The 26,622-nt window shown below is 43.0% G+C and overlaps 1 protein-coding gene across 3 annotated transcripts in view; it reads left to right on the top strand.

Annotated features, from left to right (window-relative positions):
* CNTN4 (contactin 4) overlaps nt 1-26,622 on the top strand; it is a 271,916-nt gene that overhangs the window by 89,198 nt on the left and 156,096 nt on the right. The window contains exon 3 of one of the 3 annotated variants that reach the window (XM_042013617.1): nt 16,599-16,725. The exons of the other annotated variants lie outside the window; for them this stretch is intronic. The gene's annotated coding sequence lies outside the window, so the exon portion shown is untranslated. The remainder of the gene's footprint in view (nt 1-16,598; nt 16,726-26,622) is intronic. 3 annotated transcript variants of the gene reach the window in all.

Raw genomic sequence — 26,622 nt, 5'->3', positions numbered from 1 at the left:
TACTGAAAACGAATATTATTGCCCTGGTTTGCTGGGCTGATTTATTTAGCTAATACAAAAGACAATTGTTTTAGAGCAGGATTTTTATTAAACTTAAATAATAATTCATTTCAAAATGATCAGAACTTTGTCACAACAGTTGCAGAAAGTACAAAATTCTATTTCCAGAAGTTTCTGATGGCATTTTAAACTGCAGTTTTAATGGTGTGATTGGTGGCAATACCTTTAAGCTACTGAACTTGTTTTAGGGCACTGGTATTTACATACATTGTGTATGTTATTTAGGATGTGCTTTTTCATGCTGAGAGCCTTGTTCGTTTTTACTGCTGGCTTTTAAGACTTTGGGATAAATTAAAATAACTGGATGACAGCAGAAATATTCAGAGGTGCTTCAGCAGAGTGGAGGGTGCTGTCAAGAGGTTTCTGGGCTGCTCAGGAGCTTCTTGGGAGCTCACTGGGCTTTGGAAAAAGTGCTTTTGCTGTTGAAACGTTTGTTTTGAACACCCAGACTGTGTGTCTGGCCTAGGAAAGCTCAGCTTGAGGGGGGGGTTCTTTGGGACTGGTGGGTTAAGAAATCCTGCACAGCCCGAGGCACAGGGTGTTTGTACAGGCTGATCTAATTGAAGGCTTATCAGAGGCTCTTAAAGCAGTCAGCAGGGCCTTTCCAGTGATCTTTTCTGCACCTTCCATCCCAGTGAGTGGGGCTAAGCACACTTGCAAAGCTTCTAACCAGGGCCATGTGAGAAGCGTGAGCGCGGCCGCCCTCGGCGTGCGCTGGGAGCGCCGGGTGCCGTGATTATCCGCAGGAAAAACAGGGAATAAACAAAACTGTCAGCGACAAGGAACAGCCCTTGCTACAATCCTGCATCTAAATTCACCTTGGATTGGAGCGCTTGAGGCTCAGGTCGCTGGAGCTCAGTGAAGGAGGGGTTTCTGTGGTGTCTCCGCGTTAGGAAGCGCGGCCGTTCCCCTCCTGCCGTTCCTCTCCATCAGAGCTTTCAATTAAACTGCGCTTTGAGCCTTTCCAGGAGGCACAAACAAGGTCCCAGATTCTTCAGGAATTAATGTAAACAGGGCTGATTTTCAAACTGCATCGTGGCAAATTAACTCTCACCCAGCAGCTCTCTGGAGCGGCTCTCCAGTGTGAGCAGGGCTGTCCCTTACTGGCCAAACACGATGTTGGGATTTAATTGAACAGCTTGATTGGACTTCACTGAAGTGCCCCAGGGTGCTGAATATTTCCAGGTGCTGAACGTTGTTGACTCCTCTAAGTGTCAACAAATTCCATTTGAAATGTACCTTTTAGTAACAAATCAAATGATTTGCTATCAAAAGAGTCGCTCTAATAGATAACTTAAGTTCTTTGAATGAACTGCTCACAATAAGTCTCGATGGTTTGGTTTTTTTTAACCCAGGAGGGTGTCTGTGTGCATCCACTTTTTCTTCTGCTCGTTCCCACTTCCAGACTCTAACATTTGGTGTTTTCATGCCTGTTTTGCTGTTAAAATCATAAAACAATGTTGCTGGAGGGAATGTGGATGTCATCTGCTCCATCTTCCTGTTCCAAGCAGGACAGGTTGCTCAGACACTTTTCCGTTTTGAGCATCTTCAAGGACTCCACAAACTCTATGGACAGCCCACTGCAGGATTTCACCATCCACTGTAGAAAATAAAAAACGAAAAGTAAAAATATTAGTCAGTCCAGTAGCAGTGATTAGCCAGCTTTTGAGAGGATTCAGAGATTGGGATTTTTCAGCCTGGAGGAGAGAAGCTTCAGAGTCAATTAATGCAGCTTTCCCAGTACTTTAAGGGAGGTGACAAGAAACATGGAGAGAGACTATTTACAAGGTGACAGGACAAGGGGAAATTGCAGGGATGGATGGGATATTGGGAAGAAATTCTTCCTGTGAAGGTGGTGAGGGGCTGGGATGGAATTCCCAGAGAAGCTGTGGCTGCCCCTGGATCCCTGGCAGTGCCCAAGGCCAGGCTGGACATTGGGGCTTGGAGCAGCCTGGGACAGTGGGAGGTGTCCCTGCCCATGGCAGGGGGTGGCACTGGCTGGGCTTCAAAGATCCCAGCTCATTCCACAGTATTCACAATAATGTTCTCATGGTCTCATCTTCAGGGTAAGCGGAGTAAATTAACATCAGAATTACCACATGGAGCAATTGCCTCTGGTAGATCCTTAGAGTTGTCTTCCAAAAGCTTCATTTTGGGGTGCTTTGGATCACTTTGTTTTGCAGCAGGACAACCTGCTGCCATACCTTTTAGCTGCTGTTTGCATTGAAGGAAATTTGTGGGTGTAAATATTTCTGTGTCATGTGGCCAACCACGGGAAGCTCCAAAACTCTGTATTATCTGCTTAAATAACTTCCTATCAGGAGATATTGGAGCTCAAGTAAGATATAATTAGATAGTGGTAATGAAAAACTGTTAGATTATCATGTGTGATACGGAATGAACAATTTTCAAAGTAACTTAGGCTTTTAGGAAGCTCAACTTCAATTTAAGACCTAATTATTTCCACAGTTATGAAAATTTTACCCTTACACATTTTCCTGAAAACCAAAGCAATAAGTTTCTTTCTTCTTGGCACCATTTTTTTTTTAATATGTTTTATTCTTAAAAAGATTAAATGGTCTAGCTGCATTAATTAAGGTTTTCTGAGGTTTTTATTTGGGTTATGCAACAGCCAGGAATTCCACAGCCCCTCTGAGTATGAGTATCTCCTCAGCTGGTGTTTCAGGATGAAATGTTCTAAATAAAAAGCCACATTAGACTAAAAACTTCTGAAAGCTCGTGGATATTGCTCTAACTGTAAATTACTCCTCTATTTGGGATTTTTTGCGCTGTGTCCTTATCCTGCAGAAGACTTTTAGGCCCTTTTGAAAACGTCAGCTTAGGGGGTGCTTGGTAAATTGAGAAAGAAATCGTTTTCTGAATCATCTTTTTTTTTTCCCCTGGAAGAGATAAAATAACAAAATTGGATTCCTTTACTGATCCTTGTCTTCAGGTGGATCTTGTTCTGTGCATGGATCAATAAAAATGTCTTTAACAATGAGAGGATAAAGCTACAAGGGGCAGAAAAATGAGTCCATTCATCAAGGGCAACATGAAAGGAGGGCTGTTGTAAAGATGTTACAAATATTAATGTGTTGTGTTGCACTCCCAGGGCACTCAAGTCCCATTAATGATAAATATTTCCAGTTTTAAATATCTCCAATTTTAGTAGCTGCAAAAGCTATTTTTATATCATAAAATTAATGTATGCTCAGAATTTTTCTCCATGTCCTTGTCTCCCAAGAAGTATTTTTATATCCTGCTCCATCCATCCTTTCCGAGTACAGAACAGTTTAATTTGCAACCTGAAGTGTTAAGTTTTAATTTTTTCCCTTTGCTCAGTCTCCTACTTAGTCATACATAAATCAGAGGAAAATGAAAGAACTGGTAAAAATGGCTGTATCTTTCTCGAGCTGTAATTTGGCCCCATGAATTATTAATTACAAGACCAGGATAGCAACAGCTTTTTCAGAAGTTGGTTTAAATGTACAAGGCTCACCTTATCAGCCAAGATCTAAGCAGTGGCAGTAATGCAATTCTTACCATTTAGCACTTTGTGGTACGTTGAGAAGGAATTGGATATTAGACCATTTAAACTCTCTGAAATACAACACAAAGCAAGGAAGTGGGTTGGGGTTTTTTTCTCTTTTTTCTTTTTTTCTTTTTTTTTTTTTTTTTTGCCTCTGCAATAATTTCAAAGCAATGAATACACGTGGATTTCTCAAGGGCTTGGTGATGTTGAAGCTGCATCACTGTGAGAGAGACCAGCAGCTCAAAGAGCATGAAAGGGAAAGGTTTTAGCTGCTCGTGGTAGAAGAACAGAAGGAATCTGTGGTGGCTTGAAATTGAGCTCGAATGGATGCAAGGTAGCATTTGCCAAATACCAAGGAAGCTGCTATTGTAAGTAACATTTTATTTGCTAAATAACAGAGCTCTCCAGGTGGATACTTCAGCACCACTTAAACCAGGTGTTAATTTATTTGAAGCTGTATTAGAAGACCCTCAGCTTGTCCCCTAATTTAACTGGCCAAAAAAAGGGTATTCTTGTCTCGGCTTAAATGATTTCACGTTTGATGTAGTCCTAAAGGTTCTTTTCACAACTTTGCCCTTCTCTGATTTAATCTGCCTTTGGCGGTTGCAGAGTCAAGGGCAGCAGCTGATTTAATTGAATCCCATCTTGCAAAATTTAAGGGTGTGTAATGGAAAGTTGAAATATTTCAGGACTTTGCTAATTCTGAAATTTCATTGGAACGCTTTTAGTAGTTCAGCAACGCTGTTCTGCCTCTGTAAAGATAAGTTATTAAAATAAGGAATGTCTCTTGCGATATATCATCATCTATTTTTAAAACTATTTTTGAACTTACAAACAAATGAGAAGAGGGTGTGAAGGAAGTGATTAGATCTCATTTTGTATGGAAGTTTTTAGGAACCATTACACCGCAAAATTTATGGAAAGCAATATTTCAGGGCAAAATCCTAACGACATTCTAATGTGAGCTTTACCTGAGATTGTTTCCCAGAACCGAGATAATCTCTCCGCTGTCACGGGGCTCTGATTTACAGAAGTCATTTTGCTCCCATCTGTTGATGCGCCAGACAAGGCAGGGTTAGGAACGAGCAGTTCAGCAACTCTGCTTGCAGGAACGTAATTAGTCTAAAAAAAGTCAGATGAAGTGTGGCAATTCCTACCCTGGTTCTTTTTTTAGTGCCAAAGGCAAGGAATTTGGTTGGTGATGCTGCAAAATAAAGTTGGAAACCTTCCCTTAACTTTCTTATTCCTTTTTGTTGTCGTTTAACCTTAATATGCATGCAAATCACCAATTTCCAGTGGGAAATGGTTAATTATCTTATCTCTGTGTGTTTGTATGAAGCCATAAATGCACTCATGTGACAGATTTAACAACTTGGGCCGGGGAAGCGCTTGTGAGGCCAGGGCTGGTGTGGGGAGCTGTCACAGCTTTCCTATCCCTAGTCCCTATTATTTGGGATAGTTAGTGAATTTTTAGAGTGATTTTTGAAAAAAGAACTTGTGGGAAGCTCTGGACTGGGGGCAGTGGTGGGAATTGTGGTGTCACCTCAGTGCCAGGTGTAAAACATGAGGGAGCAGAGCAGGAGGAGAAGCCACCCAGTCTGTTTCATCTGGAATGGGAAATAGGCTTTTCTTCATTACTAACTGCATAATCACACTCTGCTGATACTTAACATTTGAAAATAATCATGGCTCTTCCTTCATCTCTGCCTGCTGGACAGAGGGAGTGCATTAATTCCCCAGCCCTCCCCAGGAGCCACACTCGCACTCAGCACATCACCCAAGCAAATGCCACAAAGGCCATTAAAAATTGTATTTCCGATGAAATTAAGTTCTTTTCCTTACTCCTGTTTTGGCTATGCTGTGCTAAATGGGGTTGAGAGCACAGGGAGATGGAGAGGGGCAGCTGAGGGGCTGCTCCTCCATGGGTTTGGAGCAGTGAGGCTTGGCAAGAGCTGGCCCTGGCAGCATCTGGGACAGCCACCGTAGCCTGGGCATCACCAGAGCTGGAGTCTCAAAAACCTGGAAAAGCCCCTTGAGGGCAAGGAGGATAGGGAGGAGGTTAAAGATACATTTCTTTATTGGGAAGCTGTAAAAAACTGACAAAAACTGTGGCAAAACTGCCCCAAAATGTGCCAAAATGCAATGGAAAACTGTTGCAAGGGGATCAGAGGGAACACCTTGTGCCAACGCTCCGTGTGTCGCTGAGCCTTCAGCAGAGCGAGACCTGCCAATAAATAACACTAAACTTTATGGCCTCTTAAAAGGATGAAAACAAATTTGGGTGGCTTTGTCTCATCAGTGCCTTTAGGGGTGCAATTTTCTCTCCTTGAAGAGCTGTGAATTTGAGGGATGTCACACACTCCTCGCATGCCGTGGGAGCTGCCTGGCTGTGGAGGAGAGGAGAGGGGAATGGTGAGGGCTGGGCTTGGAGGTGCTGCTGTTCCAAGGCTTTTCTGGGATGGGCTGGACAGATTCAGCAAGGGGAAACAGCATCAGGTTGTGCCAGGTGAGGTTCCGGTTGGATGTTAGGAAAAATTTCATCACGGAAAGAGTGGTCAAACATTGGAATGGGCTGCCCAGGGAAGTGGTGGCATCACTTTCCCTGGAAAATGAGTGGGTGTGGCGCTTCCCAATGTGGTTAGTGGGCATGGGGGGTTCAAAGGATGCACTTCATGGTCTTGGAGGTCTTTTCCAACCTTATTGGGTTGGATTCTTCACATGGAGCTCAGCAGTGATGGAGCAAAGCCTCGTTGGATCAGCACAGGTTGGGTAAAAGGTGGTGGCTTTTCATGATGTGTCTGAGCTTTACCACGGCCAGCGTTTGGCTGAGTAATGGTTTTGAAGCTTTCCTGTAAAATCTGGCATCTGAGGGGCTTTATAATTGAATCTGGGAGCTGGGGGTAGGGAAGGGAAACAAGGAGGGAAGAGTGGGTGCTTGGGGGGTCACCAAGTGCACCTCCAAGTGAAAACATTACAAATAAATGTGCTTAGATGGATGTTAAATCCCACCAGTCAAACATTCTGGGCAAGTGTTGCTGTAGTCTCAGGTTTACACAGTCTTATTCTGCATTTGGAGCAAGAAGTTCATATTTTAAGCGGCACAAAACATGACAAAACACTTATTGCTGGGAGTGGAAGTGCAACAGGAAATATATGGCCATTATCCAGCTGCAAGTTTCTCCATTTAAATGCAAACAAAACAGGAAAATGAAATGCAATTTTTAGTTTAATCAAGTTTCATGAGTCTTCTGGGAAGCCCAGAAGGATCTGAAAGGAGCCGCTGGGACCTGTTGGCTTTAAATATGAATTTTGAAGGCTGCTCAGTAATAGGGGGGTTATGCTGGGCTTGGTTTAAAAATTAAGCTTTGCGAGCGACAGCTGAGCCTAACTGGGGGCAAAGCCAGTCAAATTAACTTTCATTTCAAAGGGGGATTAAGCCATCATTTTGCTAAAAATGTGTCTGATGCAACAGCTCTGTTCTACAAACAGCAAGTTAAAACAACAAATTTAGCCACTGTAATTGCACTTGTTCTCTTTATTTTAGTACAGGAGGGATGATAAAAAATACACACCCGGCTCCACCAGGCAGTACTGGAGACATCCCCCACAGGAGACCTTGCAAAAAGTTAAACTCCACGAAAATGCCTCTAGTTATTCTGTCCTTTAAAAATAATTAAGGGTGGCAGGGATTAATGATTATTTAAGTATTTAATATCAACCCATCAACACCTGGCAGAGCTGTTGCAGCTAAAGGAGAATCCAAAATGTGTTTTAATAATAAAAAAATCAGTGTAAGAACTGAGGGGTACCAAAGGCTGAGTGAACTGGAATTTTTTTTTTTCCCAGTCACTGGGGCGTTTCTGCATCGATGTCCTCAGCGTTACGTTTCTCTGGAGACCAATTACAGAGGTTCACAAGGTTGTTTTTATTTTCCTTGCTCTTGATGTCTTTTTAATGAGGCCTCCTAGTAAACAGCAAGCATTATGCTTTCCTGTTGTATTCCTGTCTGCCGCCTTGAAACATTTATTACTAATACATGTGGGAAATGATGTATAAATTAAATATTAGGAAAATGTACTTTCAAAAAACAGAAGTACTTGGCGGGGGAGGATATCTTGTAATTGTCGTTGGAGGGACTGGGAGAGGAAGTCATGCCAATATTTTGCTAATGGAAGCGGAGTGAAAGGGAACTGTTAAAGCATCCTTGTGGTTTTGTGTAATAAATAGAGCTAATAGGTGCATGGAGTTCTCAGTGCTCGTCTCTGGGCTTGTGGGTTGGTGTGAGAGAATCTGAAGGATGGAAAAAAACAAAAAGAAGATTGTTCTCCTGCTCTGCTCCAGCCCTGACAGATCCTGGTGGCCACAGCATCCCCTCAGATTCCTGCCAGCAGCAGCTCCCTCCCTGCACCTCCTTCTGCTGCTTCACCTCTTCAGCCTCTGGATTGTCCAGATTCAAGTGATGCTCACAAAATATTCTCTAATCACCAAGGCGAGCTAATCAAGCTTAATAACGAAATAATTGTGAGTGACAGAGCCCAGTGTGGAGTCTCCACCACGCTGAAGGCTCTGTTGGGACACTGCCTGCTGCAATGTTGCTGCCTCAGAAACACCCAAGTCAAGTACAAATTCCATAATTACTTAAAGATGTTTTATCTCTGAATTTTAGCTGTTTGCTGCTGCTTAGTTCCTACATTGGCAAATGCTGCTTGCTTTAAATCCTGACTTGCTGGGAGACAAGGCTGTTTGCACCGGGGTTTGGAAAACCTGTCCTGCTCTTTGATGCTCTGGTGCTAGATTGGCAGCAAGGTTTGTGGTGAGCAAATGCAAATCTCGGTTTGATTTGGGGTTTTTTTTGTGTTTGATTGGATTTTTTTTGAAGGGGTGGGGTGTATTGATTTTTTTGGCAGAACTCCTGGCATTTTCTCTTCGCCAGGTGGGCTGCTGTGGGTGATGTCTGATGATACCGAGGGGCTTCATCTCACCTGTTCTCCTTTCATTGTCCTCCTGGCACATCTTCCACACCTCTGGTGGCTTTTGTGGGGGGAAAAGATGAGTACATTGGTAAAGCTCACCTGTATCTGTGTGCGTGTGGATATGTGCATCAGTCCAAAATTTGTTCTAGTAACTGGTGCATTTCTGGCACGTTTGTGTTTGGGGCATGTTTCTCACAATTTCTCTTTGTGTGCCTCTGTTGGGGTGGAAATCTTGGAGAGATTGGCCTCTCCTTGCTCTGGTGGCTCAGGGCAGTGTTGGAAGGGGAGCATGGGGAGGCAGTTGTTCAAGGAGAGTCACTCTGATCCTATGTTTGGAGCCCTCTGGCTCTGGAAGTTGGTTGTGGGTACTCCAAGGACAGGGGTGCAGCAAGTGCTTACCCAGCGTGTTTCTGAAGGCCTCTTAAGCAGATCTCCGCTGCATTTCTTGAATTTGCATCTGTGATTGCAACCCCTTGTGCGTGCTGCAAGTGCAGCTCCTTCCTCCTGCTCCACCCTTGGAGCGTCTGCTGAATCCTCGCGTGGGTGTGACCTGGCACTCGCTCCCCGAGCCCTGGCACATCCCTTGGAGGCACACAGGGAGCTCAGCTGTGAGTTTCCCGTCTCTCAGCTACATCATCCCTCCAAAAAGCCCTTCCAGAGGTGTTGGAGGAGAGGCTCACTTGTCCTTTCCTGCGGCACCGAAAGGTGTTTACTTCCCGGGGATGTCAGGCTGGTGGCACTTCTTCTCTAAAAGCTGCCTGTTCCGAGAATATGAAATAGAACTTTGATCACTTTCATCTTTTATCTTTTAAGTAGCTGATTTCATTCTCACATGAAAGCAGTCGGCTTGGAGAGCTAATCAAGCTGCATAATGATGGAAAGGTCAAAATGAAACGGGGAGCTACCATGATTCACAGCAAGGGCTGGGTTCAGCTGGCAGAGCACAGCAGACCATTGGCAGAGCACAAACTCATCTTTATTTTTCAAAAAGGAACTTGGTTCCTGCTTTTCCCTGTCCTTTTCGCTGTGCAGCCGTGTTCTCACCCAAGGATGTTGTCCAGAGAAAAATAACAAGAGTGAGTAGCTGACATCTCTTGTGAGGAAAAATTACCCTGAGAACAGAGAGGTCCCCAATTATATTGAAGTAAAGCTTCAAGGGGATTGTGCTCCAGAGCAGTTTTCCATTCTTCAGGCAAGGCTGGCAACAGCCTGGCCAGAATGCAGACTGTCTTCAGATTTGATCCTGTGAGGAGAGGATGGCATCACATCCATCCGAGCTCACCGCATCAGGCAGTGAAAATAGAAAATGATATTAAATTAATCCTTGCTGGATGGTTTATCCTCTTCAGAGTGACCCTCTTGAGCCAAATTTGGAAGATCTTCTGTTGTGTCTGCTCTCATCTCTGATGAGGATGATGATGGATGTGGTGCCCCTGTTGCAGCAGAGGGTTGGAACTTGATGGTCCTTAAGGTCCCTTCCAACCCAAACCATTCTGTGGTTGCACAAACTCGTATCCAAGGCGCTGAGCTGGTGCTAGGTGAGGTTAAGGCAAGGATTGGGCCAGTGAATCTCTAAAAATGCTCCTATAAAAACTTGAGTGTGTGTAATGAGAAGCACCTTGGCTGAGCTGGGATCTTCCCAAACTCTTCTGGGATGTGGGGCTGGCATCTCATCCACAGTCAGGGGCTCACAGGGACTCATGGTGGCATTTATTTGACAAGGCATTTATCTTTTGCTGCTGCTGTGTGGGATTTATTTTTCGTGTAACTAATCAAATGAGTGTAGAATGAACCTTTTCAGGAGCAGAAGTAGCTTGATTTATTAAGTGGAATTGTAATCCAACATGAAGCATTTGATTACTCTTCGCACGCACTAATCCTTTTTTTATGAGATCAATTTGCCCCAAATATCTGTACATGGTATTTTTTGGCAGCCTTTTTCCTTAAGACCTCAAAATGGTATAAATTATGAGCTCCAGCTGTTTCTCATTGTGTGCTTTCATTTCTGACACACAAGGTACTGGATTTTAAGCTTCTCAGATTTTCCCCCAGTAAGTATTATTTAATAGCTATTGCTGCATGAACATTGATTTTAATTTTACCAGAATAAGTGCATTAAAATGTTTACAAGTTGTTATTTATTACCAGCTGCTTCACGAACATTGGAGCTGGTGCTTTTATTTATTTCTGGGTATGGCATAATTAACTCTACATGCTTATCTGGAGACTCTCTTGTCAGTTATTCATAGCCTGACTACTTTGTCTGCAATCTTCAAACCATTTACTGTGTGATGTGAAATACTTCAGTGTGTTCTTGCATTAAGATTTAGAATAATGCCTGTTGGTATTTATAGCAGCTGCTGCCCCACCTTTTATCCTCAGCCTAGGGAAGATTGGCTTTATCCACCTTGGGGAATCAGTTTTAACTCACCCCCCTGCCATGGTGGTCTTGTAAATACAACAAAAAGTTGCATCTCATGAATTATGTATATATTGAAATGAGTTAAGAATGGATTTACCCCTATTTGTGGGTGTGGGTATCTACTTGGTGTGAGTGAGAACATGCTCCCTCTGCATGCTGAGGTTGAGTTATGAAAATCCCTTCATATTCAGCTCAAAATTAAATAAAAATCATTAGAAGTCAGCAAAAGACTTGTTTCAACTTGGTCCTTACATGTGATTACAGTTTATAGTTGAGCATGTGGCAATTACGCAGTTTAATCAGTTTCTGCACAGATATCAACCACTTAAGATGTTTTGGAGTTTATCAAAAACATTGTGCATCCATCTTACCATCTTAAAGGATTTTCAGCAGGGGAAAAAAAGAAATACCAAATTCCCAGCTGATTACTTTTTCTTATTTCTTTGTTGTTGCCAGTATTTGTCATATATCAAAAACCTGAAGACATGAAATGAAACCCAAGGAAATCAGTTTCATTTCCTTTAAAGGCCAGGACTGAACATAATCCTGTTCAGTGTCTGTCCATGGCAGGATCCATCCTCTCCCTCCAAGCCAGGTTCTTCCCTTTTGCTGGGAGCGAGCCCAAGAGTGCAGCACAAGGATGGAGAGACATTTGTCTGTCTCATGCATTCCCAAGTATCCCCAAGGAGTTTCATTCCTGAGATTCAAGCCCAGAGGGGTTTGAGCAGCCTGACATGAGCCCAAACAGAGCCCACAGGGTTTGTCCATCACCAGCAATCACTGTCTGCAGCTGCTGATCAAAGTAACGAGGTGGGAGACCACCGAGAGCATCCCAGTGCCAAGCTCAGCTGGGAGGGAAGGCAAGGCCTTCAAGACCTGCCCTAAGAGAAACTCGATTAATAAAATGGACAGTCAGACTTCAGAAAGGCTGAAAATAACAAATCAAACCTTTTCCCTTCAGCTATTGCAGGGAGGAGGAGATGTTTCCCCCTGCTGTCTCCACAACACCCCCATGGCAAAACCCACCTGCTAAGTTACGGTTGCTTTCCCTTTGCTCAAGGGAAAATCCTCTTCGCAAATCCCAAACATTGGTCATTTTCTGCATGTTTGTTTGGATTTTTGCAATTAGAAGCTGTATTGGGATGTCACAGCAGTTTGAGTTGGTTTTTCATGTAGGAGTAGTGAGAGGAAACTTGTTGGTGCATGTTTTGATCTGCTTTGCTTCCTCCCTAAAATGAAACTTGGCAGTGTGATAGCTGGAGCTGATGGGAAAGAAATTCCTTCTAGTTCTTCTAATCCACTGTGCAGACTGTTGGGAAATTCCTACCAGGGTTTCCTCATGCTTTTGATCTCATCAAAGAGAAAAATGCTCCCTGAGAAAACTTGTCACCCCAAAATCTACCTCAGTGGTAAATTTTATAAAAATACATTAAAACTTGAAAGCATTTTTTAGAGGAATTCAGGGGCAGGGATCATTCAGGGAAGGAGGTTGTGGGATAGCCTGAAATGCCTTTGGAGAAGCCCTCCAGAAGGATTTTTCTCTCTGAGACCAATCCTAATGCTTGCATTGATCCTTCTCTCATGGAGAAGGGTGCCACATCCACACATCTGTAATAATTCGGGAAATCATATCCTAGAAAGTGTATCCAGTCCTGAATGCTGTGATTTTCCGGGATTTGATGGGATTTTAGCAGGGGATGAGCAGAACCTGGGTTTTCTCTCCTGTTCTAGAACTGGTGGCTGGGGGAGAGCTTGGACTGGCTGGTCCAGGTGGGTTTCCTGTGGGATGCTCTCCCACCAAAGCAGTGCCTGTGTCTTCATATTCTTACTGAAGGAAAGACATAAATGTGCTTTTATATAATATTTCTGATGGATTTGTATGCTTCCAGCTCACACAAGCATTCCCACTCAGAAGAATTTCCTGCCTGGCATTTCTTCCATAAGTCTGTTTCAACGCTGCCTTACTCAGAAGGTTATTCTGGTAATTTTTTTTTTTTTTTGCTGCAAATAAACTATTTCTGAAAAACATCTCCTTCCTAAGGGCAGCCAAGTGTCAAACCCCGAGTTATGGATGGTGTCAGCTGCGTGTGGAAACACACGCTCCATTTATTCATTCCAGCTGTGGGAGCTTCGCTGTGCAAACACCGAGTGCCACTCCTGTACCTGTCACTGCAGAGCTTCTAATGAACATTGATCATGTTCACCCAGACGTTGATTTGAATCAAGTGGATGGGAAGGCATTTTTAAAAGCACAGTGGGAAGTTTTTTTGTGCTGTAGAGTGTTTAGCATGAACCTGAAAAAACATCAGCCAGTAAATGCCAGCTTTGAAAAGTTATTGCTGGATGAGAGAAGGATCTGCACGTTCAATTTGGTCATCTTGGAAGGTTCATTTATAACTCAAAGTAATTTTTCAGCACACTGTATATATTTACTTTTACAGAGAGAATTATTAAGGTTGGAAAAGACCTCCAAGATCAAGTCCAAGACTTTTAATTAGTTTTAAAAACCCTGTAGTTTAAAATTGTCTTTAAATATTCCCTTGTACTCCCTTTGGGAAGACAACTCTGGTTATTTATGCAGAGCCCAGTTACATAATTTGGGGAAATAACCTTTATCTCTTTGCTTGACTGCACAGTCTGGCCCACCAGACTCCTTCTGCTGCTGTAGGTGCTGGAAAATGTGAAATGTGGGAGTGTTGGGCTGCCAAATTCATCCCAAGATGAGTGGATCTGGAGAGCTGTGCCCTGGAGCACTCAGAGCAGACAGATGGGACCCACTTAATGCCCAGCGCGGTTCAACCCCCCCAAGAGCTGCTCCCTCCTTTGTAGGGCACAGTTGGCTCCGGGTGTCCCACGGGAAGGACAAAGTGACCCCAGCATGTGGTGATGGAGACACAGCAGAGCTTTTGGGAAACCCACAGTCAACAAAGGGGTTTTGGGAATCCCAGGGAGAAGAAATCTGTTGTGTGGTGTAGAACTGCCACGTTCGTTTGAAGTCTCGTTTCATTAAATGTCCATTTCTATGTGGGCTGTTTGGGTGCAAGTACCTAAAATAGAGGTGGTTGCAGTGGGTGCTTAAAAACCTTATTTTATTGCAGCTGTAGAGGAGAAAGCCCCATAAGTAAAATCTTTCTAACCAAATTCAGTGCAAGTTTCCTAATTGAAAGAAACTACTCATTGCAGAAGGAGGAAAATATTGAATATTTTTATTGTAGTAAAAACTTCACAGCATTTGGCTCAAAACAAGGACTCAAGTGAAGGCTGCAAGTTAATAAATTGATCTGCAGGCTTGGCATTTGTGGTGAGCAGGGTAAAAAGAAAGAAATCCATAGGTCATTTGTGCAAGAATAAAGCTAATATTAGCCTAGGAGTCACTCTTAAATGTTGTTTACATAATGGTCTCGCAAGGTGCTGAGCTTTACAATTTAATTGTGCATTTGAAGGTAGAAACCTTCCAAAATAGGTGATTTCATTCCTTTAGGGACTAAGAATGCAATGTAAGACTCTAAGCTTTGGTTTTTTTCCCCTCATTTTCCTTTTCAAATTATTTTAACAATAACCCTTTGACTCTGGAATGTGTGGAAGACAGGGGATATCAAAGTAGAGCAATCAGGTGATAATTCTACTTAACCAGCTTCTGACTTGCAGCATCTGGTATACTTTTAGTCTGATAGGACCAGAATGATCATTACCAGTAATTTGATAAGTGTTGTCATTTTCCTTTGAAGAACTTATTTTCATCTTTTTCTCTTTTTCTTTGTGAGCACACCTGCTCCCTCGAGTGTAAACCAGCAAATCATTTATGCAGTCAAAATCCTTGCCAATTTTCAAGTGAGAATAAATATTTCTGAGATCCTCGTGGTTACAAAACTTGATGCTTTGCCCACAGATATTCTCCTCTTTTCACTGTTGTGCAGTGGTGTCAGTTTGAGATGTGATAGCCGGATCCTTGGGATTTTTCCAAAGAATCCTTAAAAAAAGTTCATCAAATCGAAGTTCAGCTCTTCCTTAGTTTGGAGCTATGATTGTGTGGTTTTTTTGGGCTTCCATTGGTGATGGAAAAAGGAGGATAAAGCTGCCCAGCTGCTGGGCGTGCCAGAGATCACTGCAGTGGGGATCTTCCCAGGGGGGCTGGAGACACCTTCTCATGGAACGTTGTGGGAATGTGTGGAAATCGTGTCCTGCTCCAAAGCCTTTGATTTCCACCTGGGGACTTGTCACAGCAGTTTCTTTCCTCATTTCCCTTTGGTTCATAATAACTCCTGAATGCCTTCACCATCCCCTCACACCTGCCCTGAAAGTCTCTTCCAGCAGTGATTACTATCCACACCCGATCCCTGATGATGATCAACCAAATTTACAGCTTTTCATAACTTATTTCTGTGCTCATCTGGTTTGCTGCCCTGAGAACGAGCTGCCCTTCCCTTTTGGGGGCAGATTTATTAAAGGATCGTTTTGAGGATCCACAGAGAACCAATGTTGTAAAGGAGAATTTTATCCCTGGCATGTTCAGCATTAAGAGATGCGCTTGGAGCTGTTTGTGTGAATGAAGCCACCAAGGAGGGGCAGGATGTGAAATGATCTCTGAGAAGGGAATGGTTGGTCAGTGAGGCAGAGAGCTGCAGGTTATCAGTCCGTGGGTTGGTCCCACAGTGGCACAGGTGAGGACTGGTAACATCAGGGTTATGTTGGGCTGTGTGTGGAGAAAAACCCTTGATGGAGGCAGAGGTGTTTGCTCAAAGCATCCCCCACGGCAGGCAGAGAACGGTGCTTGCTCAGGAATGTCAATTTTCTTACTGTTCTTTTCTTTAGGTTTTTTTTTATATTCCTTATTCTCTTCTTTCCCCCTGGTCCATGAGATTTGTTAATGCCTTGGGTTTCTGTGTCTTTGGAAACAAGAAGCCGAGCCCACAACTTCCCTGTGTTTCCCAAACATACAAATCATAACCACGCCCTCAGCAGTCCCTTCAGCGTCTCTCATCATGGCATTTCCAAATCAAAATGATCTTTCAGAGCTGTTATTTAACAGTGAATTTTCAAGGCACTGCTTGAAGCAGTGCAGGGATCTCCCCGAGTGGGCAGCCAGGAGAGGCGGAGATGGGTGGGGTTTGTCTTCTGCATTGGTGGAGCTGATAAAGGGTTTTGTCATCTCTCAAGACCCCCGGGGCTCAGGCTGACAGGCCTGGGTTGTTTTGTATTCTTCTCCTCTGCACTTGTGTGTTCCTCCCCTGGTTACATTCAGTGAGAGAGGAGAATATTAAACATCAACAAATGAGCTGGGTCACACGTGTGGTGTTCAACACAGAGAGATTTTTAGAGAAAGCCTTGTTATTATATAAAATAAAAGTAAATACTCTGTCCAGCTCTCCAGATTTTCCCCTAAGGTTGGAAGGGAGGCAGAGATCAATCGTTGATAGAGATGGCCTGTGGCAGTGGCTAGATGAGACTGTCAGAGCAACTGAGAAGCAATAAAACACACAAAACTGGTAAAATATTGTGATTCTTACAGGTTTCTGCTTAAAAATCTTTGATTTCTGTGCCCTGAGGCCCCCAGCTCTTCTGTAGCCTGAAGAGGTCTCAGACCCTGAGTGCATTGTTTAATGCCTTGCAGTCCTTTGAGGAAAGCTGGTTGGGAAATGAGCCTGTGAAGAAGGAGAACATTCCCTTTCTTTTTCCTGGACTTTTCTGTGCCTGTTGCCAGAGGGGAAAAGGCTTTTAGGAAGATCTTCTAGCAGCAGGTAAATGAAATTATCAATTAAGATGCAATAAAGTGCACTCACATATTTAAGATTTGATTCCTGAGGATGGAAATCACATTTTCTTTCCAAAATTCTGCTCAGCTGTTGTGGCTGGGGGTTGCAGAATGCAGCTGTGCTCACCTGGCCTGAGCAGCACCACAGCCAGAGCCTTAAAAAAAGAGAAACTCCCATGTTTTCTGTGTCTTGCTGGGAACTTCAGGAGTCTCAGGGAGAGCTGGGGAGCAAATTGTGAAAATGATATGTCCGTGTGTAAGATATTTCATATTTCACTTCTTACCTGGCTAACAGAGGGCTGAGAGAGTCGTGACATGTAAATAAGATTTTGGGTGTCCTCCCAGGTACTCAGCTGTTCAGGGCTGCATCCCTGAAGTCCATAACACAGGGTTTATTTTCTGTTTGATGTTCTCTCTAAAGCCTAAAGAAATTAAAGGCTAACCCTCCGTTAAGCTGAACGGGGTTAAGTCACAAGTGCAGGCACCACGTGAAATACAATTTTTATTTAAATGTTTCCTTCCGATGAGCAGCTGAAGCAATTTATTTGCCTAACTTACAAGACAGTGGAAATATAAATGACAAACTACCAGTACAACACAGAGAAAATGTTATTTTGGAGACCTCTCCACTTCCTGGAGTTGATTTATGGGCTCTTTTCTGGCTACTGGGGTGGCCCATCCTAAAGAGAGGAGGAAATGGTGCAAGAAATGGTTTAATTTGTAACAGCAGCCTGAGGTTTCTGTCGGCCTTAGTGATCCCCTGCTCCCAACCATCCGTCCTCCTCTCCCCTCCACTGAGTTTTTGAAGTAGGGAAGGAATTTGGAGAGACAAAATTCAGAGCTAAATGATGATTTTACAAACTCCCTGTGTGGTGCTTAAGTGGTGCTTCTCATACTTAAAAATGAAATGGTGCAGCGACGAGTTGGCTTCAAGAGAAACAATAAATCGAAGTAAATAAAAAATTAAACTTCCTTATGCCTGGCTGTCAAAAGTTTTGAATGAATAAAGCAGTTTTAGCATTGTTAAACGAAGTTCATGGCATCTTTCCTGTGAACTGCTGCTTAAAAACAAACAGTTTTTCACTGTCGGCATAAAAATTGTTTCCTTAACATGCCCAGAGGTGAAATGACTGCCTGGAGGAAATAAAGCTGGCAGATTTTTTCTCTCTAAGTGCAGAAAGTCTTGGGGCTGTAAAAGCTGTTGTGTGGTTTAACTAATTTCCTTTAAACTGACGGGAACAGCAAAGCAGAGGATGTATTTTCCCTGGTGAGCTGATATTTGGGGTTGTTTATGAGCTCCTGCAAATTATCACTTCAGGAAAGCAAAACAGGAGGGGAGGATATGCAAGGGAGCAGAGATCGGCTGGGTGTGCAAACTGCATTTTATACGGGGCCTAAAAATAGTTGGAAGCCGGTGTGGGAAGTGGCATTTTTGCTAGGGCTGAACGAACCATCCCAGAACAAAAAATGCCATCCTTGAGCTCTTTTTCTTTCCTGCTCTTTGCTCCATCCCTGGAGCATTTTCACTCCACTCTGCAGCAACACGAAGTGAGGTTCTCATGGTGAATAAGTGAGGGAGGGATTCTTATTTCCCCAGCTGCCAGCAGGGATTAGATATGGAAATCAGGGAGGAATAAGACAACAGACTCTCACAAAGTTTATCCTGGGTGATACCCAAATGTATCCCGAGAGTTGCCCTGTTCATCCTTTCTCTGTTTGAATGGAGAGTGTCTGATGGGGAACTTGTGTCCAGGAGTATGAGCCTGCTTTAAAAATAAATGGGAATTATTAATTCTTGGAAACAACATCTGCCTGGGTAACATCCCGCTCCCTGAGCTGGACTGGAGGAAGAAAAGCAGAGCATTCCCATCCATCTCACTTCCTAACCCGTGTTTGAAGTCTCTTTTATCACTTGAGGTGCAAGATCTGAGTATTTGGAGGTCATTAAGAGAGGAGACACGAGCACAGAAGCCACCTTGATCTTTTTCTTGAGCTGCTGGTGAATGGTCTTGGACAGGAGAAAAAGGAATTTAAGGTCTGATGGGCTTTCTAGGGACTTAACATGAGGATTGTGTATTCCCAAGAAATATTCCACAGGTGAAGGCTGAAGCTCTGTGAGCCAAACAGAATTTGGGAGGTTTGTGTGCTGTGACAGCGCTGAAATAATCAGTGAGAAGAACTAACAGTGTTCTGCTCCGAGAATGTTCTGGGAGAATGTTTAATCTCAATAATGACCCCTGAATAATTTATTCACCTAATTTACAAATATTTTCATGGAAAACCCTTGAGGTTTTAATCAGCACTCTGTAAACAATTTGTGTGTCTCAGTGATGAGAATTTTAATGGAAATCTGGGTGTTTTGGAATATTTTGTTCCCATTTAGGAGCTGTTTCCACTCTTTGGGCACCTGCACAGCTGGTGCTGTTACAGCTGTTGGGAAAGGAAAGTTGGGACCCCCCTGCCTGATCCCTTTTTCTTCATGGAGAGCTTGGAGTTGAATACTTCACCTCATGCAAAAATATTCCTTTTCCCCCTTTTATTTAAGTCACTGTTGAGATGCTGTGTATTTGTATATAGCATAATTAGGGGCATTTTGATGTTATTTGATTCTTAAAATGCATTTCCAAATTTTGAAGGAACTTAAAACCTTTCCAGAAGGGTTTGGAAGCAATGCAGATGATCCTGCTTGGAGTTGTCCGTTCTGCTTTTCCAACAGTTTTCAGTCTTTCCAAAGAAATTCAAGCAAAGTTTCAGTGAAATCAGTGCCCAGTTTTCAAGGAACTGCTCCAGAATTATATTTGCTATTTGTTCTGTCACTTCCAACACACCTGGGTAGGAGTTATATAAATGCACAGTAATATTTGCCAATGGAGGAAAACAAAATCAGTTTCTTGGAATTTGTGGAGAAAAATAATTGGATACAAATAAAATACTGTCCTTAGATAATTTTTCTGATTTTTTTCCTTTTCCCCTTCTACAGCATCCATTTTTTTCTTTTTCTGGTCTTCCATGCAAGAGAAGAATTGGATTTGAGATGAGTTGTGCCTGTGTTGTTCCATTCTAGATTTTCATTTAGGTACCTAATAAAATCCCTGTAGGTTGTTGCAGTTTCTTGCCCTTTTCTGTGCTAAAAATAGGAGTTTATATTGTGGAGAAAGGGAGAAAATAAACAATTAAGATAAATTAGTTAATTCCTGTCTCAATATTTTGTATTAGGTAAACCATTCAGGGGAACAAATATACCTATATTTGAAATTTTGAATACATATTAATAATAGTTACAGCAACAATAAAGAAAAAAATGGGAGTAAGGGAATTAAAGTGACCTTGAATGCAGGTACATTATTACTGTGTAGGTATTGTTTGACTTTAATTTTTATTAATGTAGATAATGGCTTACATGGGCCTTATGGCTGCATTACCAGCGCTCTAAAATTTAATTAGATTTTTAGAGCAGCTGTTAATGTCTTCTCGAGGATTATATAATTCAGGGGCAGTGTCAGAAAACTTCAGCCATTTCATTAGACTTAGAAGAAATGGAAATTAGGTATTTTGTCCACAAAACTACCCCAAATTCCTGAGTTCTTCTCATAACGAGCCACTGAGATTGCATTTATTTTATCCTTGCAATGCAGGGGATGGATAACACACTAAACCACGGAGAGGGAAATGCTGGCTGGGAAATACTTTCCAAAGCTTTTTAGGATTTGGAGGTTTGTTTCTTGCTTTGGTAGACCCAAGGTTCAGAGTCAGTGATAATAACTTGGAAGAAGCCCATTTTTAAGGTGAACACAAGGCAGGAATAAATGTCCCCACCATGGTGGAATGTAAATGAAAGTGGTTTCTTTTAATTACAAAAGAATGAAGGAGCTGTGGTTTCTATTGCCCTGTCTACCCAAAACATAAATAGAATAGAAATGCAGCAGGATCTGTATTTTTGTAGTTAATTCCAAGAGAACTCTGTGAAGAAGCAGCTGTGGTGGTCCTGGAGAAAAGGTTTTAGAGCTGATCCAATTCCAGCAATGAAACAAATCCCAGTTAAGGAGTTGAGAGCTGATGTTTCAGGCTGCTGTAGCTCAGATGAGGCAGAGTCACTCAAGAGTGGTACCAGGGATGTCTGAGTGCACGAGGTGGTAACCAGGAGCAGCTGTCAACGGAAATTTGGCATTCTGGCAGTGTTTTCCAAGGTATCTGTGTAAAATATGTGGGTTTTCAAATGGCTGATGTGTGGTTTTGTGGTTTGCATTTGCAGAGGACCAGGGCTCAAACTGGAGTGGGTTTGTGTCCTTGGCTGCCCTCAGTGGCCCTGGGATGGATCATCTGGGGTGGGTCATCCTTCTCCCAACCACGTTCCCTCCTCTTGGAGATATCAGGATGATAATCCAGGCATGGAAAAGGCACAGGAAATCATTTTAAGGTGTTTTGTTCTACGTTTGGTCCTCACCTGCGTGTGCAGCTTCCGCAGTTGTCAGGAATTGTTTGCTGTCACCCAGAGCAGAGCTGGGTAACTTTGCTGCCTCCCTAATTCCATCAGGCTTGGAATTATCCATCAATGAACTTCTCAAGTGCATGGGTGGATTTGGGCCTGTAAATTGGCTTTGTGGATGTGAGAAACTCAGGGATGGCTGGTTGGTCTCCTGGCTCAGTCCAGGATTACTTTCCTTTCAATCTCCTTTGGTTGGCTGAGAGCAGCTTCCAGAGCAGCTTTTGCTGGAAGTGTTTGGAGGTTGTAAAGCAGGGAATGGTGCAGAATAACTGGAGCACATGTTTAGGGGAAAAGTGTGGCGGATAAAAAACTGGGATTACCTGATGAGCAGGAAAGAGGTGCCTTATCCAGGGTAAGCTTCAGTTGCAAGGCAAACCCCTCTCTGTAAAAGGAGAGTTTTTGGAAGGTTTGCTGCTGTTGCTTATTAACATGCACCTGCTAATGAGGAGAATGAAGAAAGTGAATTTTCCTGGCTTGGTGAATGTTGAACTTTGTTATTCAGCGTATCAGGGCAGTGATGGAGAGTGAGTGTTAATGGTGCAGGGTGGAGATGAGAATGGATCAAAGGATGAGATGTGTTGGGTAAAGAAACGATAATGATGAACGACAGTGACCTAATTTATGAAGCAATCCTCTGATATCAAGAGATTCACTAATTTGTAATTATGTGATGAGCTGGCCAAGAACAAAATCCTGTCAGAATCATCCAAAGGCATCAGGAACCGCTGCAGGTTTGCAGCAGCCTTGGTGCTGTGCAGCCACTCCCATCCCTGCCCTGTGCTCCACACGGGACTCCAGAGCTGGAAGCAAGGACCCAAATCCGGTTCTATTCCTTAATGCCCGAGTGAACCAGCAGGGAGGTGAGGGAAGGAGTTATCTCTGAACCCTGAAAGAGAAAGCTTCCAGGCATGTTTGCTGAAGGGCTTCCATATGGAAAGGTGCCTGTGGAGCCCCTGGGGCAGGCACTGGTGCTGCTCCTGAGTCTGCTTCCTGTGCCACAGACTCCTAGAAATGAAATAAGTAAGGAAAAGTGGCCATTTTAATCACTAGAAACTTTATTCTTGGTGAAATATGGCTCTTAAGGGACTCACAAAACCTGCAGTGCGTAACTTTGGGCAAATCTGGAATTGCTGTAGTCCTGTAAAGCAGCTGGAGACAGAAGGCAGGTGGGTTCTGTAGATCCTGAGGGGCGGCAGTAGCATCACCAAGGTGAGCCGTGCTCCAGCAGGGACAGCAGCAAAGCTTCCTTGGGATGGACCCAAGGACCAGCATTCCACCCAGGATCTGCAGCAGAACCTTCCCTGGGTGGGGTCAAACCCCCCAGACCAGGAACAAGGCCTTGCCTTTCACCCTGCTGAGTTCTGGGGTGGGGTGGTGGCTCAGGAGATGACAGCAGAAATGTTTATTAGCCAGGGAACATCAGCAGCCAGCAACAGCCTTTATTCGTTCAGCATTATTGACTTAAATCAAGGCCACAGCCACTTGCTTCATGAGGAGCTCTGACATCACTCCATGCAAAGGCTGATTTTGCTGGGGAATTTGTCCTTTAAAAAAGCTTCCATCGGCCCCCTGAAATACCCAGGGCATTGTGAGAGGTGGGAAACAGAAATGCTGGGTTGATTTCGAGGTGAATGCAGCAATGGGAGCTGCTCCTCCTCACTTAGGGATTGACAGATTCATCAAATAATTCTTCAAACCAGATCTCCAGTGCTTGGAAAACTGGGAGTTTCTTGGATACCTCTGGCTTTAGTTCCTCATGGATTTTGTTTTCTGTGACCTCCCCAGCTAAGCCTGAGAAGGTTGGGTGTGAATGGATTAAGGGATTTCTGTTTCTGTCAGGGTGAACCCTGTCCATAAATGGACCCAACACCTCTGGGAAGTGTCCCTCGCCCCTGAGGGCCTTTCCTGTATTTCAGTTGTAAATAAAAATCAGTTTCAAATCACAGAAATCTTTTCTGTAGCTAGTAGAATTTCCAAAAACATGGTTAATCTTAAAGAGCTTTTCTATTTGATGTTTAATAGAGCTGAGTTAATAATTCATAATTTAATGTATCTGATTAATTTTGCCTCTTTTTCTCGGAATGTCTTCAAAGCACATAACAATTATCTCAAATGTACTTATTCAAAATGACTCAGTGACCTCTCTTTCTAGATCACTTATTCCTGATTCAATTTTTCGTAGCAGTGAACAATTTCTATTGGTTATCATTCATTATTTCCCTGCTAATTGAGCAATCACAAATCCTGTTAAAAAAATAAATAAGTAACAACCCTCTGGCAGGAAGAAACACTAAAAATGGATTAAAAATTCCTTTCTGCCTTGGAAAAACCTTCCTCCAGCTGAGGAAGATCCAGTGTTCATTTAAGAAAAACAACTGATGAAATCCTGTTGTCCTGGGAATTTGCAGTGCTTTTTTTATCCAAGAGATGATCTAATTCTATAAATTGTATAAAGATAATTAACCTGGGCCAGCAGCTGCACCACTCTTGATATCAAGAAGTAGATTTACATAATATATTGCTAAGTGCATGTGTTTATTCCAGTAAAGTTCAGGAATTACACTGGAATTACACCAGGGCTGAGCTGCCCAGCGGTGCCTGTGTCTCGTTACTGGGAGATTTTCCCCTTTTATTTCAGTGTGCTCTTTAATATTAAAATATATAAAAGCCCCTTAGTAGTCAAATAGAGGCCTTAATGTGATGGATTCATTAAAATTAAGGATTTTATTTGGCTGTTATCTTTCTTCCCCTCTCCCTGACAGTCTGTGGTGGTCATTTGAGGTGGCCATGCCAGCCCAGCAAAGCAGTTTGTTAATGAATTTTGCACAAATTATTTTCTCCATTACCACGGCCTCAATAAACACAAGCAATTATTTTATGTGGATCAGGAATAAAAGAGAGCAAAATAACTTACTGGACTTTATTTTGTGGAATTAAAAGTACTTTTCTTTTGGCCTTTTTTCATTAGGGGCCCTTCTAAATGATTGCAAATAAAGGAATGGGAAAAGCAGGAATTGCTGGATACAGCAATTTTAGGTTTAGGCTGTTGAATTACCCTAATTTGATTTCCAGATGTCACTGAATTTTGTTGTATTAGACCTATTGATACCTTTAGGTGGCTTTTTTTTTTCCCCTAGTTATTTGTAGTCACATTTTAATAACTTTTTCCTAAAAGAAGCCTTTTTTTTCCAAGTGAAGCAACTCAAAGGTATCAGCACCAAATCTGATCAATGAATACCCCATGGGTACAAAAATTACCTTGGTTTAATACCTCAGGCAAGTGAGATGCAATCTCAGCAAAAGAATCCACCAGGAGCAGGATTATCATTTAAGGAAAAAGGGGGATTAACACTTTCCTTGTACCTTTATGGAGGTTCAAAACCCCACGTGAGGTAAATTTTTCTGTGCATTTTAGGAATATTTTTATTTATAGAAATTAATAGAGTCAAGCTTTATTAGTTCATGCAGCTTTAAGGGAAAATTTGGGTCTTAGAATCACAGAATGGTTTGGGTTGGAAGGGAACTCAAAGATCAGGGACACCTCCCACTGTCCCAGGCTGCTCCAAGCCCCAATGTCCAACCCGGCCTTGGGCACTGCCAGGGATCCAGGGGCAGCCCCAGCTTCTCTGGGAATTCCATCCCAGTCCTTCCCCACCCTCCCAGGGAAGGATTCCTTCCCAATATCCCATCTAACCCTGTCCTAGGAGTGATGAAATCTTTGGAAGAGCAACCCAGGCTGTGCTTCCCTGCCTCGTTCAGGAGGTTTGGGCTTGGTGCCGTGTATTTGTTCCCATAAATCCATAACATCCCTCATGCTCTGCTGGGATTTGTGTCAGAACGTGGAGTGAGGGACCCTGTGGACTTTGGGCATTGTCCCCATGGCCACCCTGTCCAGGATTTTGGGATGTCTTTGCCCAGGGGAGAGAACAGTGCCTTCTGCTGAGCCCCAGCCCCGTGTCCTGCCTCTGCTGAACAAGGAATGCAGGTTTGGAGTGCAGAGTTTGGAAGATTAACCCCGAAATCAAAATCTGTGGATATGGAAATAATCCCTCTCCTTGTTCTGTGTGTTTTTGAGGAATGTAAGAAACCCCAGAAGGCATCATAAACCTGTTTTTACATAAAACCCGACCACAATAACTTCAGGTGTAGTTGGAACCTCTCCTGAAGGATTTGTTGGTATTGTTTTTATTCATTTGAGGCAGCCTTCTTTCAGAAATGCTGCTCACAAAAGGCACTGTCACGTAATGTTAAACAGAAATAAATTTTCTGCGTTCACCTTGAGGGATTTTGGAAGCCACAAATTATACAAGCCATAATAACTTCTGTTTAGAAGGCTTTTGACAGGAGGGGAATGAGAAACGGGGAGAGAGTGTTTCCATGGAAAGTTATTCCAACTCATTTTTACAAACAAAGCCCATCAGCTGTGAAAACCAGAAATAGTGTGTTTTCTTTGACTGCTTTTCCTGAATGCCTGGCTTTAAATACTCGGTCCTGAAGCTAATGAAGGACTTGTGGAGATAATATGCTCAAAGATATCCCAGCAGCCCACACAGCTCCCATCTGCTTGGAGCAGAAGCACAGCCTGCACCAGACATTAATAACAACGTTTATCTGGGGGGGGAGAAGTGACGATATTTTGGGCCGCTTTAGGCTGAAACTATGGGTTAATTTGGCACTGAGTGTGAATTTGGTTATTTGGAAATGTTAAAACTTCTGGCTGGTGAAAAGTAAATTTTGCTTTACATGGGGTTTTTGCTTGCTGTTCGTTTTCTTGTTGGTGTTTGTTTTCATTTGGTTTTTTGTTGTTTGATTTTGGTTTGTTTGTTTGAGGTTTTTTGGGGGGGTTTTTGGGGGGGTTTTTTTGGTGCATTTAAAGAAATTATTTGTGATACTTTCCCTCATTTTCAGTAGAGCCAGAGTGAGTGGGATAGAGGGATTAAAAGCAAATAGTACAGGTTTAAGAGGCTAATTACAATAATCCCACTTCCTAATGCTCTTTGGAGGGAGCAGTTGCCTGGCTTTTTGCTGCAAAGTTTTATCATTTGAGAGTGACTCAGTCCATCAGCTCCGATCTTGTTCTGGGCAAGGTCGGGAGCATCAAGTGTGCAGGTAGTTGGTAATTGGCTGTCTGCAGCAAACAGCAGGGAATTCAATCCTTTTCCTGCACTTGGATGCACTAAACCAACACTCCATGAGGCCACTGGAGCATGGAAAGGTTGCTAATCTCTCCCCAGTAATTATTGCAGATGTGCCGTGCTCCTATCAGAGGGGACACTCGGCACTTGGCACTTGATGAACTGAAATGTTCGTAATGGCTTTTTTTCCCTATGAATAAATCACATTTTGATGTTGTGCTAGTTTGAAAACAAACCAGTGGGAGGCACCAAGTCAGAATAA

The sequence above is a fragment of the Corvus kubaryi genome, unplaced genomic scaffold, assembly GCF_017639235.1.
Source record: "Corvus kubaryi isolate FWS band 111438036 unplaced genomic scaffold, C.kubaryi_AGA036_p1.0 136, whole genome shotgun sequence".
Taxonomy (NCBI): Eukaryota; Metazoa; Chordata; class Aves; order Passeriformes; family Corvidae; genus Corvus; species Corvus kubaryi.
Note: the sequence above shows the minus strand (reverse complement) of the source record. Positions and strands in the feature narration are given on the sequence as shown.